This window comes from Elaeis guineensis, chromosome 1 (genome assembly GCF_000442705.2).
Source record: "Elaeis guineensis isolate ETL-2024a chromosome 1, EG11, whole genome shotgun sequence".
Classification (NCBI taxonomy): Eukaryota; Viridiplantae; Streptophyta; class Magnoliopsida; order Arecales; family Arecaceae; genus Elaeis; species Elaeis guineensis.
Genome location: NC_025993.2, coordinates 44,597,209 through 44,612,860, shown reverse-complemented (window position 1 = coordinate 44,612,860; position 15,652 = coordinate 44,597,209).

Sequence of the window (15,652 nt, the reverse complement as noted above, 5' to 3'; positions counted from 1 at the left end):
GATTGGAGAGAATGCTTTGTGTTTCAATTTTGTAAGTCCTTGGCTAAAGCAAGCTTTATGAGGAGTCACAAGATTTATCAGGTTGAGACACATAATGGATGTACTGTTAAGAGTTGACAGTTTCAACTCTAAGTCATCCTGGTATCAAGGGTCAAAGGGATAAATTATATGGTAACTATATCCAAAGAGATTCTGGAGTATTGCTTTGCATACATTCGATCTATCCAGACGTCGAGTACCATTGCTAGATGGTTACTCCGATTGATATAGGAATCAGTTCCTGTGCTACCGGTTTAGGTTCAAACCTATGGGTCACACATATTAGAAGTTTTTCTCTGATCATATGACTAATTTGAAGAGTCTCAATGGACAGAGACTCTGGTGAAGAGTCCCACTTGGACTGAGGACTCTATTGAAGAGTCCCACTTAACGGGGACTTTAGAGAAGAGTCCCACTAGACTTAAACTCTATCATTAAAAGAGGATTAATTAGTGATTAGATCACTAATTAGCTCAATTTGATTGAGCATTAAAGACTAAATCAAGTTTGATTGAATTGGATTCAATCAGGTCAAGTTTGATTAGATTATGAGATGACCTAATTAGTAAGAAAGAAATGATCCTAATTTGATCGGATCTATGGCTCAATTAATTTATTGATTTGATTAAATTTAGTTAAGATTGTAGAAGCCTAATTAGATTAAGTTCATCATATTTTATTTGAGTCTAATTAGATTGGATTTGAAAGAAATCCAATTGGTTAAACCCTAGAGTCCTAAATGAGTGGGATTCTCTCCCTTGCGCCACCCAAATTATCTCACACCTTTTCTCACCATATAAAATTAGTTTGTATATGAGAAAATTAAAAAATAATTCTTCTTTTATCACCCATTAAGGATAAGAATTGATTAGTTTTGATTTAAATTTAAATTGATTTGAATTCAACTTAAAACCTTATCCTTATCCTTCCACACGTTGGCAGTTTCTGAAGGTGCCCATTGTGTATGAGAAAATGAAGTCTTTTCAATTGATTTTAATGTTTAATTCTTTTTGGTAAGTTTTTTTTTAAGTTAGATAAGGGTGAGAAAAAGTTAGAGTTAAATTAAAATTTAAAATGATTTGAATTGTATCAAACTCCAGCCTTTATCTTGTGTTATCTGGTTTGTGTGACAATCATAAAGAGGCCATAATTTTGTGCATCAAAAAAATAGAGCTTTTCATTGTGAGATATCAGAGAGAAAGTGGGATAAAAATTCTTCTTTGGAATGTGAGCTTTTGGTGGGTTTCTTTCTTCCTTAGCATGAATAAAAGAGGAGATCGTTCTCCTCTTGGGTGAGAGACCTAGAACTATTCTAGGTTTTTAGATGAGGAAAAAACTAAAAAGAAGAAAGTCTTCATCTAATTTTTCTCCACCATCCAGCACCTTCCTCTAATTCATCTTTGACATCAAAAAGGTTCAAAGCAATCGAAGAAGAATATCAAGTCAGATCTGCCATCAGAAATCGACTGCACGAGCTAGCACTCCCGTGGAGGACTGATCGATTTGAGAAACTTTGTGTGGACCATCCATAGAGGCGGATGCTTGTGCAACTGTGAGAAATCAAAAAAAACTTTCAGATCTATGTTCTCAATCATGGAGTTCAACTATCCACGCTCAGGTATTAGGTTTGAAACCCTAGAAGTGGTAGATTAGATCTATTACTGAATACTGTTTTTGGTTCACATGCTTGTTATTTTAGATTCAGATTTTTATGCATATAAATTTATATCATCAATCCATTTGTAAGAGTTTTAAGATCAAATATTATGTATGTATTTATAGATTAAATAATTTAATCTAATATTCTTTCACTAAAAATTTTTTGAAATATATGCATGAAATTCCTGTGCATCCCAACAGTGGTATTAGAGCCACGGTTCGATGTAACATGATATTATATGCATTTAGATCAATAATTTAATTTAGATTAGATCTGATATATGATATTTAGATCTAAAATTTGTTATAGATCTGATCATACAAACTGATATAAGGTTGTCCTACTGTAAGGTTTATCCCTTACAGTGCAAAGGTTGTCATAATTTGTGCTAATCTTTATAAAATATGATTTTAATTTGAAGTATGTGAAATATATTTATGATGATTATTATTTAATTTTGGTATGATTAAAATATAATAATTAGATCTGAAATAATTTAGATTAGATCTAAATTATTTAGATTAGATGATCTAAGTAGTGAAGTAATTGGATTGGGTTTGTCACCAGGCCGTCTGATCATAGGAGATAATAGAGATTAGATCGCTCTTTTTTCCATTCAATTGAATCCTCTTTTAATGTGTAGGGGTGCTATTGTGACTATATCCCATGAAGATGAATACAAAAATAAAACTTTATTTTTCTCAAAATCCTAAGATTGTGTATATAATACATTGTATGAAAAGTAGCTGCATCTAATCTTTGTAAATAAAATTTAGAATCATGAACATGTTTAGAATAGTTTTAAAATGATTTATGATTAATTTTATTATTGCTTATGTAGAATTATTTTGATCTAAAATTAATATAATTGTTGTAGTTCATCTTTTGAGTCGACTCAGTATTATTTGGATCAACTCAAGACCCTAGTTCCTCAGCTCAATTTTTGTTGTGCTGACTTATTATTACAAACTAAAAATTATGATTAATAATTTATTATCAATGAGTTAACTAAGTCTTGGAACTTAGTCGATCCATTGTGATGAGTAGGCTCAATCCAGAGATGAGCCGATTCAGATTTCAGATCTAAATGATTGTACATAAAATTAATTATAAAAATATTTTATAAAATTTGAAAACTATTTTTAAATACTGAACCTCTACCCATAGTCTCAAACTTAACTGAGAATTAAGTTGAACCTATTAGATCTAGAATTATGAATTAAAGATCTAATATCATTCGCATAAAACATGGGTGATGGATTTATGGGTTAGCTTGATCAAGTCCTCTTAATTGGGTTAGACCTAGGGTTAAAATCAAAGATCAAATGGACTAAGAAGAGAAATTAGATTAAATCAGAATTTCTCTAGAGTCAATACAATAGTTATAGTTAGTCGAGTCTATATCTTTGATTAGACCCAAATGGACTTTGGAGCTCAGCGATCGAACCCAAATTCATAAGCAAATCCAATTGAAACCAATTAATCAATTGGTGTCTAAGATAAATTTGACAGTCTTGATCGGTGGTCATTAATTGGGAGCTACTCACATAGATTGAGTCTATGACGAATTAATGGCATATCCCTCCCATCAATCTCACTTACCTGGCCAATATGGTGAATTAAGTTTTGATCAGATCGCTTAATGATTAGGGTTGACCCATGCTCACTAGGAAATCAATTCGACTGATTTAGGTGCCCCTAGTTCGATTTGTCTTTATCCTCGACATGACTTGGTGAAGTCAGTGGGAGGATTGATGACTTGTTTGTTGGATCGGCTTGTTTCTAGTCCACCCTGATCTGACTTAGTGAAGTCAGTGGGAGGATTGAGATTAGTTGGTCTATGTATTTAATTCTGATAAATTATGTTAACCAAATCTTCTAAATTATTATATCCATAAAATGAGCTAGTTATAGTGATAGCTAGATCATAGCCTCCCATTAAGGTGAATGATAATAGATTCATTATTTTTGATTGACATTGCAGGTGCCATCTGTCTAGTATTTCTCTAAATGATGGAATTATTATTCATCATATGATGACTCTATTGTACTATCTGATAAATGTTGGATTGGTCGAGCCATACTTGGGTCTGATTATTCATTAGTTAGAATCACTGAGTAGATTCATGTTAATGGTTGGACCTAATCAGGACTTTCAATGAAGGCTCATCGCCTACTAAAATAAAATTTGGGGTAAAACTAATTACTAAAAATTATTTAGAGAAATAATTGATTGAGAATCTATCCATAGATGCATATGGGTTGGCCAAGCCATACTCAGGCTTGTATGCGGTCTGTGTGGATTCTAGTACCCGCTAAGAAATTAAGGTAATTTCTCGAATTGGAGATAGAGGCTACTAATTCATATAAAATAGTAAGAGAACCTTTAGACTAAAGTCCATATCTTTAGACTTGATTAATTCATATACTAATTAGGTCTGTATTTTTTTTTTCAGAAATGGCTAGTGATTTGTCGCTCCACTCACGTTTGACAGTGATGAGCTTATTGGATCCAACTTCAATAAGTAGTATCAAAAGTTGAATAATGGTCTTGAGCCCAATCTAGCTAAAAAGTTTAGGGCTGAATCGAGTCAAGCAGACTATGACTCAAATAGGCTAAAGAGAAACAAGCAATTAGTTGCTGATCAAGGTGCTTATATGATAACACCTTATAATTTTTTTATATGTGACACAACTATCTGCGTATTGGATACTGAAAGTCCAGTTCACATATGCAATTCATTGCAAGGACTTCAAGTTAGTAGAAAATTTAAGAATGACGAGAGATTTCTAAATGTAGGAGATAGAAGTCAAGTTTCAATCTAGACTTTTGGAGTCATCGAGTTTGTTTTCAAGTCTAATAGTATCATTTTAAGTGATTATCACTATTGTCCATCTTTCTTGATGAATATAATCTCTGTTGGTCTTTTAACCAAAGATGGTTATAATTTATCAATAAAGAATGATTATTATGATATCATTATGAATAATGTTACAATAATACGAGGATAATTAAGAAATGACATCTGTGTATTGTCACAGTCTATGAGTGAAATGTACACTCCAAATAAAAGTCCAAAGTTAGATAATGTCACTGATGCCTACCTTTGGCATTACAGGCTCGGTCATATTAATAAAAGCAGGATAAATAGGTTAGCACAAGAGGATATCAATGATTGTAAATCATTGCCGACCTGTGAGTCTTGTCTTCTTGAAAAAATGACTAAGTCATCTTTTACTGGAAAAGATGAACGAGCTAGTGAAGTTTTGAGTCTAATACATAGTGATGTTTGTGGACCTATGAACATTAGTGGCAGAACAGGGTATAGCTATTTCATTACGTTTACAGACAACCTATCTAGGTATAGGTATATCTACTTGATGAAATACAAGTCTGAATCATTTGAAATGTTCAAATGATTTCGTAATGAAGTAGAGAAATAAATTAAAAAAATATATTAAGACTCTTTGATCTGACCGAGGGGGTGAATATCTTTCTAGTGAATTTCTGACATAGCTTGGAGAGAATGAGATTCTCTCACAATGGACTCCTCCAAGGATACCACAGCATAATGGTATCTCAGAAAGAAGGAATCAAATCTTGTTGGATATGGTTTGATCCATGATGAGGTTTGCAAGTTTGCCAATCTCCTTTTGGGGATATGCACTTGAGACAGTCTGTTTTGTGCTCAATAATATTCTAAGCAAGTCGGTTAGTAAAACATCATATGATATATGGTCAGGATGTAGGCCGAACCTCACTTATCTTAAGATCTAGGGGTGTTTGGTTTATGTCAAACGATTATAAACTGACAAGCTCAAACCTAGATCCCATAAGTGTAATTTTGTAGGGTACCTCAAGAAAATGAGGGGATACTACTTTTACCTCCTTACTGAATAAAAAATATTTGTCAACAGTAAGGCACACTTTTTAGAAAAAGAGTTTCTTAGTGAAGGAACAAGTGCCTCTAAAGTTGAACTTGATGAAGTTTGATAGGTAGAAGAACCGACAATAGTAACTGAATCTGAATCGGATTTGATAAGATCAAATTTGGAGCCCGATATACAAACATCCTTAAGGCGATCCGGTAGAGTACCGTGTCAGCTGGACAGATACCTAGGTTTCTTGGTTCAGAACGAAGATCCTGTTGAGCTTGATAAGAACAATGAGGATCTAGTCACCTATATAGATGCAATGCAGAGGTCCAACTCTGAGAAATGGCTTGAAGTCATGAAATCCGAAATAGAGTCCATGAAGATCAATAATGTGTAGACATTAGTTGATCCACCTGAAGGGATAAAACCCATAGGGTGTAAGTTGGTCTTCAAAAGGAAAAGGGGCATAGACGAAAAGGTTGAGACCTATAAAGCTCATCTGATTGCCAAGGGGTATCGTCAATATTATAGTATTGACTATGATGAGATATTCTCTCCTGTGACAATGCTCACATCCATTCGGATCATACTTACGATAGCGGCATATCGGGACTATGAAGTCTGACAAATGGATGTGAAGACAGTTTTTCTAAATGGAGAGCTGAATGAAGAGGTGTATATGATGCAACCTGAAGAGTTCACATCTACAGACGAGTCCAAGGTGTGCAAGCTTCAAAGATCTATTTATAGATTGAAGCAAGTATCTCGAAGTTGGAACATACATTTTGATAAGGTGATCAGAACGTATGGCTTCGTTAAGAACAGAGAGAAACCTTGTATATATAAGTGGGCTAATGGTTCAATAATTGTATTTCTTGTTTTGTATGTGGACGATATTCTCTTAATCGAAAATGATGTCCTTGCATTACAAGGAATAAAAGTGTGGTTGTCGTCATAATTCTTCATGAAAGATCTGGGAGAAGCAACCTACATCCTAGAAATGAAGATCTTATAGGAATAGATCTAAGAGACTGCTCGGACTCTCTCAATCAACTTACATAGATACTATGCTGAAATGGTTCAGCATAGAGAATTTCAAGAAAGGCTATCTTTCGATAAGCCATGAAATTTTTTTCTCGAAGAATGATTGTCCGACAACCACTAAAAAGAGAGAGCGTATAAGTAGAATTTCATATACCTTGGTAGTGGGTTTTATAATGTACGCCATGATATGTACAAGATCGAATGTGGCATACTCACTAGGAGTAGTGAGTAGATACCAATCAGATCAGGTGAGAACCATTAGAAGGTTGCAAAAACTATCTTTAGGTATTTGAGAAATACTAAGGACTAGTGGCTTGTTTATAGAGAATCTGACTTGAAACTCATGGGATACACTGATTTTAGTTTTCAGTTAGATCGTGATGATAGCAAAAGCACGTCGGGATACATCTTTACCTTAAATAGTGAAACTGTCTACTAAAAAAATTTCAAGCAGCACACCATAGCCGATTCTATTTGTGAGGTAGAGTACATCACAGTATCCGATACTGCAAAAGAAGATGTATGGCTGAGAAAGTTCATCATCTAGCTTGGAGTGGCACCCTCCATCAATGATCCAGTTCTGCTTTATTGTGATAGTACTGGAGCCATAGCTCAGGCAAAGGAGCCGAAGGCACATCAATGGATAAAGCATATTTTGCATCGCTACCACCTCATCCGAGAGATCATAGATTGAGGTGATGTCGACCTTCAGAAGATCGATGGAAAGGATAATCTGACCGATCCATTAACTAAAGCCCTTATGGTAAAGGAGTTTGAAGATCACAAAATGAAGATGGATATACGATACTGTATCGATTGGCTTTAATACAAGTGAGAGTTATTGGGAAGTATGTCCCAAAGTCAATCGTCAGTCTATTGATGGTTGTGCTATTTGATATAATTGTATATGAATTAATTAATAAAATATTTATTTAATAATTTTCATCATAAGCTGGTACATCTTCTACATCAAACTTTTATATTATGATGAAAGTCTTTAGGACTATTTTAAATCAATAAAGGAAGATTTATTGTTTAGTCCTTAAATAAGTTCGCGATCAAATGATATACTATTATTGGGATGATAGACATATCAAATATAGATCGTTGTGTGCCATATAGGTTGGTTGGCCTCTTAACCAAGGAGCATGAAGATGCTGGTATGGCATACAGGTGAAATGTAGGAGTATATTTTACTGAACATGACCAACTCCGGAGGACTCTATTATCAAGAGTTACTCTGAAAGGATATGGATATAAGTGTCCCTCCAATCTGAGATCACCATGGTGACTTGCAAGTAACTCACTGTGCTTTGATGCCAGACTACCTAAATTTCTAATTCAAGATCAGAAGGTTTCTAGGCACAGTCAAGTACTTGTGAAGTCGGTGCGTGAGTCAAGATAAAATTGACCATTCCAAGAGATTGGAGAGAATAGTTTATGTTTCAATTTAGTAAGACCTTGGCTAGGGCAATCTTTGTGAGGAGTCACAGGATTTATCAGGTTGAAATACATAATGTGAAGGAAGAACTGCCTTTTTCCTGTGTAGGATCTTCCAGATTTCATCAAATCTAGGATGAAATAAATTTTATATTTTTTATCCTATGCTATTTTAGATCTAATATCTATTAGATCTAATTTTATTATCTGATATTTAAAATCTAAAATTAAATCTAATAGTATGAGAAGTATAGACATACCTCAAGGGTAATCTAATTACCCTGTAGATGATCGCAGCACTACCTGAGGTTCTGATGTAGCCATGCAAGTGCCTAATCTCTATCAGTATCCACTCAGGTAGGATCTAGAACATCTTCTCCATGCAATTCTATGCTCCAAAAATCAGATCAATATCTGATTTGAAAGTACTTCAGAACTCCTTCTGAAGTTGGAGCAACAGCCTATCAAAGATGTCCTACAGCCTTCTGTTCCAGGCGTCACCACGCCTTGTACCTTTGCCAGATGAACGTCCAACTTCTTGGATGTGAAGAGAGGAGAACGTAAAGCAGGGAGGATGTGGATAAGAGGGGAGGGAGCAGAAGCTAATGGGTTTTTTGCATAAAACAAGTTCTATCTCGAAACCCTAGGTGCAGCAGGGTTTATATAGATCTTGTATACTGCACAGTGCCACATCATTCGACCAATCAGAAAATTTCAATAAATTCTAAAAAAAATTTGATTGGTGGAGTGATGTCATTTGATCATATCAGATAAGAATCCTCATACTCTCTCCTATGTTGGCACCAACATTGGATAAGCACAAATAAGGTGGCGCCAAAGAGTCCAAGTTTATCAGGACTCTTTGGTTCTTATCCATTTGGGGCGTCCACTTAAATCCAATAGAGCTCATGCTATAATCTGATTATGGCACCCAATTTGAAGTAGTTTGGATATGTGGACACTCCACAAAAATCTTCCAATGAATCCTCTTCAGTTTAAGACCCATATGTCAACTTTTGACAGATGTCCTAAAATGAAATTGGAAGGTGCAAGAAATTAGCGGGTGTTGTCTTAAATTCATCTCATGAATTAAGACAAACCTTTTCTGAGCTGGACAAGCTTCAATTAGACTGAGAAAAATCTTTTCAAGGTTCTCTAGATGAGCCAGATCATATTTAGCTCAGTAGAGACAAAAAAGATTACACGAGGAGAAAGTTAGGCTCAATCGAGTGCTAGCACGATTTTCTTGAACCTAATTGGATCTTATTCAAATCAATAGGGGTAGCCCAATTGATGACATCCAGACCCTAACCCTTATTTGAGTGACCCAGTTAGGTTCAATTCTGTATCATAATGAGATATGTCGTGATCTCATCATCGACATCATCGAAACTCCTTTCGATGGACCAAAACTCTTCTGATTCAGACAATTGGAATGATCGATCATCAAAATCATTCTAATTGCTTTCAAAATCTATCAGTGACACCTAGCAGTATATGGTGGCAACCCATCAGAACTGAAGATAAACCTCTTGGTGCAGCTACCTGTGTGATTGAGTTCCTCTATCATGAGTCCCGACTGAATTAGGGTTAAGGTGAACTCGTCAAACCCAACATCAGTCATATGAATCAATCGATCGATCCGAGTCCGATGTGAAACCCAATAAAAAACTCTTTTCTATTATTTCACTCTACCATGGCCATGGGCTTAAGGGCTCGAACTTTCGATCATTGTAGGACTACTCCTCTCATCTACCGAGGTTGATAGATCCCATCTTGGTGCGATCTGGTTCCTACAATGGATATGCTACAGCCAACATACACCTCAGAATTCTGAATGGTTAGGAGATCGAGTTATAGTGTAGTCAAACTATAACATACTCAAGGTGAACCATCGATGCACCTCAGGTCAAAGAACTAGACACACAACTGCAGCATCGAGCTAGTCATCGATGAGAAGGTAGACTTCCTTATGACTGCTCGAGGTGGTCACGCTCAGTACTCTCATTCTCAATGAATACCTGTACTCTCACTCTGGTATCTCCACACCATAGACTCAAGACTCATCTACCCAAAAGAAGCGATCGTACACCAACCTTTCGGATCGATCACCATCCTCGTGATGATCTTATGGTCAGGAGCAGTTTATGAGTTAGTTATATAAATTCATGCCTTAAATTTTTAACTCTTGAAAATATGAATTTACATTCCCACTAACTCAAAAGATGTATCATAGACACAATGTACACAATGTGATAGAAGAATAATCCTTTAATTCATTTATAGTCAAAATTATAATTTTGCCCTTAGATTTGTATAGAAATGTGTCAGCCGATCTGGCATCTAGGGCACACATCTAACAAACTCCCACTTGACCTAATGCCAATTGGCTACGTATCTAAGTCCCATCTTCTCAAGATGGGCTTCGATTTTCTGTTGGTCCAATGGCTTAGTCAGTGGGTCTGCCACATTATTTGTGGAGTCGACTCTTTTGACCTCGAATAACCCTTTTCGAGGTAATCATGGATCAGATGGAATCATCGCTTGATGTGCTTGGACTTCTGGTGAGACCTTGGCTCCTTAGCTAGGGCTATGGCACCATTACTGTCACAGTAAAGAAAGATGGCATCCGATGACATCACTCCAAGCTCTGCGGCAAACTTCTTGTACTAGAATGCCTCCTTTGCAGCTTCTGATGCAGCAATATACTCTGCCTCCATGGTGGAATCTGTAATTATCGTTTGCTTGGAACTCTTTCAGCTAACTGCACCACCATTGTAAATGAACAAACTCCCAGATGTCGACTTTCGATCATCTATATCAGATATAAAGTCTGAGTCTGTAAATCCCTGAATCTGGAGTTCTCCATTCCCAAAGACTAGAAACATATCCTTAGTCCTTCTCAAGTACTTAAGGATATATCTCATAGAAGTCCAGTGCTCTTCGTCTGGATTCAACTGATATCTGCTTGTGACACTCACAGCATGGGCTATATCAGGTCGTGTACATAGCATGGCATACATGAGACTCCCTATTGCCGAAGCATAAGGGATCTTGCTCATGCGCTCAATCTCCTTAGGTGTGCTAGGGCACATCTTCTTGGAGAGATGAATGCCATGTCTAAAAGACAATAAACCTCTTTTGGAGTTATCCATGCTAAACCTTTTTAGCACCTCCTCTATGTACATCTTCTGTGAAAGTCCCAGCATCCTATTTGGTCTATCTCTATAGACCTTAATACCCAGTATAAAGGATGCCTCTCCTAGATCTTTCATAGAGAACTCCTTAGACAACCATACTTTGACTGAGGTCAACATGGGAATGTCATTCCCAATTAGGAGGATGTCATCCACGTACAATACGAGGAAGACAACTACGCTCCCACTGACCTTTTTGAACACACATGGTTCCTCCTCATTCTTGATGAAACCAAACATTTTGATCACATCATTGAAACGAGTATTCCAACTCCAAGATGCTTGCTAAAGTCCATAAATGGACCTTTGCAGTTTACAGACCTTGTGATCATCATCACTGGATGTGAAACCAAGCAGTTGTTCCATATAGATATCTTCCTCAAGATATCTATTTAAGAACACCATTTTCTCGTCCATCTGTCATATTTCATAATCAAAATAGGCTACAACAGCAAGCAATGTACGGATGGATTTTAGCATGGCTACGAGCGAGAAGGTATCCTGATAGTCAATGCCTTCGCGCTGACTATAACCTTTCGCTACGAGCCTAGCCTTGAATGTCTCCACATTTCCATCTGCACCTACCTTTTTCTTGAAGATCCATTTATACCCAATAGATATAATACCTTCAGGTGGATCTACCAAGGTTCAAACTTGGTTTGAGTGCATCGAGTCAATTTCTGATCTCATTGCCTCTAACCATTTCTCGGAGTCGATATCTGATATCGCCTAGTTATAGGTCTTGGGATCATCACCATGAACCCCATTTTCCATGAGGAATATTTTCTCTACATCCTCTTGTATGGTACCTAAGTATCTTTCAGGAGGATGAAAAATTCTAGTCGATCTACGAGGTGGAAGAGGTTGTGTTAGGACTGGTTCTGATTGATTAGGTTCCTCAGGTTCTTTAGCTCATTGCTCTTGGGAGACATTCTCCTTGAGCTTAATTATTCTTCCGATGCCACCATCTTGAATAAACTATTTTTCAAGAAAAATAGCATTTCGACTCACAATCATATTGTGATCTTCCAATATATAAAAATAATATCCTAATGACTCTTAAGGATATCCTATGAACCGAGCTCTAAAAGACCTGAACTCTAACTTGTCCGTCTGCTATCTCTTGACATAAGCCGGACAACCCCAAATTCTGAGATGATTCAAACTTGGCTTCTTACCATGCTATATCTCATATGGTGTGGTAGGAACAATTTTAAAAGAAATCCTATTCAATACATAAATTGCTGTTATGAGACAATGTCCCCAAAGAAATTTTTGGAGGTCTGTGAAGCTCATCATAGAACAGACCATATCTAATAGGGTCCGATTTCTTCGTTCTGAAACCCCGTTGAGTTGAGACATTCCAGGTGGAGTCCATTGAGAGACTATATTATTGTCCTTAAGATAGTCTAGGAATTTTCGACTAAGGTATTCACTTCCTCGATCTGATCGAAGAATCTTAATGGGCTTTCCTGTTTATTTTTCTACCTCATGTCTGAATTCTTTGAACCTTTCAAAGGCTTTAGACTTGTGTTTCATTAGAAGCACATACCCGTACCTAGACATATCATCGGTAAAGGTAATGAAGTAGACAAAGTTGCCTCTAGCCGGCACATCAAATGGGCCGCACACATCCGTATGTACTAGGGCAAGTAGGTCTGTGGCCCTTTCCCCATGTCCCACAAAAGGGAGCTTGGTCATTTTGCCTTGAAAGCATGATTCACAAACTGGATATGACTCGAAAGTCAATGGACTCAGTAGTCCAGATTTCTTCAATTTGTTAACCCTGTCTTCTGCTATATGACCTAGCCTTAGGTGCCACAGATACTTATCATTTAGACTATCTCTAGGCCTTTTAATTTCTATGGCATTCATATTTTGCTCAATATTAAAAATAGATACATCAACATGTAACTGATAGAGACCATTAATAACAAAACCATTTGCAACTTTATTATTTTCATAAAATATGTTACAATGGTCCTTATGAAAGCTAATCACATAGCCTTCTTGTACTAAACATGAAATAGAAATCAAATTTTTGCTTGCTGCAGGCACATAATAACAGTCTCTTAAAACTAAATCTAATCCTAACGATAATCACAGAGGGTAGGTTCCTACGACCACAGCAGCAACTCTTGCTCCATTCCCGACATGTAGGATCATCTCCCCATCCCTCATCCTCCTGCTCTCCTCAAGACCCTGCATAGAAGTGCACAAATGAGCACTAGAACCAGAGTCAAGCACCCAACTGGATGCAGAAGAAACCGTAAGATTAGATTCGATAATGAGCATACCTCCAGAAGGACCATCCTTCTTGTTCTTCAGGGTGGCCAGGTACTGAGGACAGTTCTGCTTCCAATGGCCTTCTGACTAATAGTGGAAACACTTTCCCTTTTCAGAAGCCTTCTTCTTCGATCCTGTCTTCTAGTTCTTGCCATCCACCTTCTGCTTCTTCACAGACTTCTTTTTCTTTCCAAAAGACTTTCTCTTGAAAGAAGTCCACTCCACAGTAAGAACTGAGCTTTTTGAATCTTTCATTGAAAGCTCAACCGTAACCAGCATATTCATTAACTCGATCAATTTACATTGCATCTTATGCATATGAAAGTTCATGATGAACTAACCATATGCATCGGACAAGGACTGAAGGATCACATCAATCTGAAAATCCTTGTCTAAGATGATACCGAGCTTCTCAAGCTCCTCAAGATCCTTGATCATTATCAAACAATGATCTTGGACTGACTGTCCATCATGCATCTTGGCCTTAAAAAGACATTGACAGACTTGATACTTGGCCGCACGACTCTGTTCACCAAACAACTCTTGTAGGTGAGCCAATATTTGGTAAGTAGTCAAAATATTTTCATGTTGGTGCTACAAATCATCAGACATTGCACCCAACATGTAGTACCTGACTTTGTTATCATCATCTGTCCACTTTTCCAGAGATGCTCTCTGTTCAGCAGTCGGACGTGCTGGCATGGCAGGTGGGTCCTGGTCCAAGACATGAGTCAATTTTTTGGAACACAGAATAATTTTATAGTTTCTCAACCAGTCCTTAAAAATTGATCCAGTCAGTCTATGAGTGTCTAGAATTTTGGTCAGGGGGTTTGAGGCAGACATGTTTCCTGTAGAGAGTCAAAAGTTTCTAGTTAGATTTTGTAATCAGACTCAATCAATTTGTTAAGGGTTTTCATTTTTAAACAAATTAGGTTCTCACTATTTTCTCAGATCCCTACACTCCCTTGGTAGAGATGTAAAAATCTCCGTGATTAGTGATTTCTAGTGGGTGGTGCAGTCTCACCGACTGGCTCATCACCTCACCTAACAGTTATTGGTGATGGGTCAACCGATGAGTGGACAACTCTTGTCCAATGATTCTCTAATCATGGTGCATCCAAAACTTGGTCTCTAATTCATAAAGCTCACCGTATCCGAGATATTGCTCTAATCCTTAGTTAAGCCAAACCCACCATTTGCACGAACTAGATTCCTGATTTGGTCCCTTACCGTATCTGAAATATTAAGCCCAACCCATCCTCTAATCCGTAGCATCCAATGCCTAATGGATATAGTTGTGTCTTTCTGATGCAACTGAGCCACTGTAACTAGTCGAGAACAATCAACCCCAGGAAGGGTCCGCACATCCACAATGGTGGAAGACCTAGACTTAATATTTTCTTAGAGAGATTTGATTTAGGTCTCTTTAAACTTGACTTGACATAGTCATAACAATTATGACTAACCTAGTGGCATGGGTCAGCTCGAATTGTTAGCCACCTCAAATCAGAACTGGGTCGACACATATGGCCAGGTAAGTGAGACCGGTGGGAGGGATATGCCATTAACTCGACAAGAATGCATTCGAGTTGAGTAGCTCCCAATTAAAAATCAGTCGATCGCATCTGCCCAACTTACCTTAGACACCAAATTGTCGAACCAGAAGTAATTGAGTTAGTCTACAATCCAGGCTCTAACCACTGAGCCAAATTAGGTCTTAACTTGATCAAGTCACATCTAAATATGATTCGACCTTGACCTAGACTTAATCCTATTAGGCTGGTCAATTATTAGCTTTCATTATCCCACCTAACCAACTCTTGATTCGGTTTGATCAACCGCTAGACCTAATTGAGCTACCCAAGCCCGAACCCAATCTTATGAAAATATCTTAGATCTGAAATTTTTAATTTTAGACCTAACTTAATTTTATAAGCTCAAACATTAATTAAGTTTGGGTTCATAAACAAAGCATGTAAAATAAATCTTAGGGTTTCAGGATCTAGAGTTTTGCAGAAAAATAAGTTTTGATTTCTGATTAAGGATGAACGCGCAGCACCCCTACACGTCATATGAACACCTCATTGAATGAGAAGAGAGGGTCTTAAAA